At 31.6% G+C, this 2,143-nt stretch overlaps 1 non-coding gene across 1 annotated transcript; it reads right to left on the bottom strand.

Moving 5' to 3' along the window:
• Window positions 1–1,676: 1,676 nt before the first annotated feature.
• TRNAK-UUU lies at window positions 1,677–1,749 on the bottom strand. The gene has a single exon. It is a non-coding gene; the product is annotated as a tRNA-Lys (tRNA).
• Window positions 1,750–2,143: the final 394 nt, after the last annotated feature.

Below are 2,143 nucleotides of genomic sequence, written 5' to 3'. Positions count from 1 at the left end.
ATCACCAATAGCCTGAACCTCAACATCCTTNATTTGAGTTCCAACTTCAGCCTCAACCTCACCATCAACCCAATCAATCATTTCTATTATGTCTGGTTTTATTGTCTCATGAACCACATACAAGTGAACTTCATCATTTAACCTTGCAATATTCAGCATATGCATAGCACCCCTATCATCAGTCAATAATTCTAACCTATCTTTCACTATTGAAGCACCTCCTAAACTATACCAAAGTTCCTTTATGTTCACGTGACCTAACACTTTAATTGAAGCTACTAATCCAAAATAGCACCAAAGGTCTGGATCCACTGACCATTCTGTTATCTCTCCATCAAATATTAATTTTCCATTATCTAGTGTAACAAAATGGCCAGTATGGTGGACCACAACTTTAATACGTTCATCACACATGGTATTCTACCTATGAAGCAGAAGATTTAAGGAGATTTAAACACCTGTATGTCATGAGGGAAAATAATTTATTATTACACTCCCTAAATAGTAAGGAACCTACACTCACACATAAAGACTAACACGTAAAGGGGACCACTACGGGACACAGTGGAACAAAATAAGATTCCCACTACGGGAACAGTGACAAACAGTGACACAGACAAGGGGACCACTACTTTTCTATACTAATTCGTAAATCAAACTATGGGACCGCAATAACAGTACTATAGCACACATTTCAACATGCAAAATTTGGCCCGATCATACAATCAAATACAAAACTAACATCCCATTCACAGAACAACAAAGTAAAACATAGTTCATACATTTTATAAACATAGAACAACAAAAACGGGACCAAATCCCTAACTCATAGCACAAATGGAAGTAAGTGGAAGAAACCTACTAACCTTAACTGTCGTAAAGCAACCCCAAAGTAACTGGAACAAACCTTCACGTGCACATTGTCTTCGTCTTGTACTTTCGAAAAGAAACCCCAATATTTTCACTCACTACCCAAGCTCAGTAAAGTGAAATCGCGAACCCTAAATCCCAATATTTTCACTTTTTCACTCACTCACTTCACTTAAATCACTTTACCAAAAAAGTTCTCTGTTCTCTTTTACTACTTAATTAAATTAAATTAAAAATCCACGTGCCATCACCAAAAACCAACACATCAAAACTACTGTTCCATGTCAGCATAGTCAAACAGAGTTAATGGAAAGTTTACGGAGAGGGTGTCATTGCTTCAATTTAACAAAAATTTGGATGCAATTGGGAGAAAAAAAAAATGAGGACCTACTTGAGAATTTGGGACAAATATGAGGACTAAAACATATATTTAACCTATATATAAAAAAAAAAAACATCTTTCACTCTCGTATAAGAATAATAACTATACTGTAGTTATAATTCTCATAGTTTATGATTATTTAATTTAAAAAACCATGAACATTGGCTATACAAAGTAAACTTGTGCTGGTCTAAGTTAATTTCGTTTTTATGTAAATTTAAATTTTATGTTACAGAGAGAAGTAGTTATTAATTATTTCTAATTTTGAAATTTCTCATAAATTTTGATTTTCATAAACTAATTATTTTCTTCTATATTTTATAGTAAAACTATACTTAAATATGATACATAAAGCACTTGTTAGTCAATAACTTTATGTTGAATTTCAATCATATTAGATATGTACAAAAATTAATATAAAAATCGCCGTCTGTGGGAATCGAACCCACGACCACGTGGTTAAAAGCCACGCGCTCTACCAGCTGAGCTAAGACGGCTTGTTCTTTTAAAAATAAATTTAGTAAATTCAACCCATACTCAGTTTGGAAAAAAATTCATAATATAATTAATACGCAAAATGCATTAGGTGGTATCCGAAATTCTAGAATTGTAAAATAGAATGATATGTTGAGTTTTTTTGTAATTACTAAATTTTTATAACTTTTTTACCATGTAATATAATATCTTATTTGGCATTTTAATTTAATTTATAATTTTTTAAAAATAATTCACACCGTTAATACGACAATTTTGAAGATTAGAATAATGGGTTAAATATGTTTTTAGTCCCTATACTTTGGGACGATTTTGGTTTTAGTAATTTTTAAACTAAGGTACAATTTAGTCCTTCAACTTTAAAAAACTCTGGTTTTAGTTCTTTTTACCAAATTT

The sequence above is a fragment of the Vigna radiata genome, unplaced genomic scaffold, assembly GCF_000741045.1.
Source record: "Vigna radiata var. radiata cultivar VC1973A unplaced genomic scaffold, Vradiata_ver6 scaffold_7, whole genome shotgun sequence".
In the NCBI taxonomy this organism is placed as follows: domain Eukaryota; kingdom Viridiplantae; phylum Streptophyta; class Magnoliopsida; order Fabales; family Fabaceae; genus Vigna; species Vigna radiata.
The sequence above is the reverse complement of the archived record's forward strand: the minus strand, read 5'-3'. Positions and strand labels throughout refer to the sequence as shown.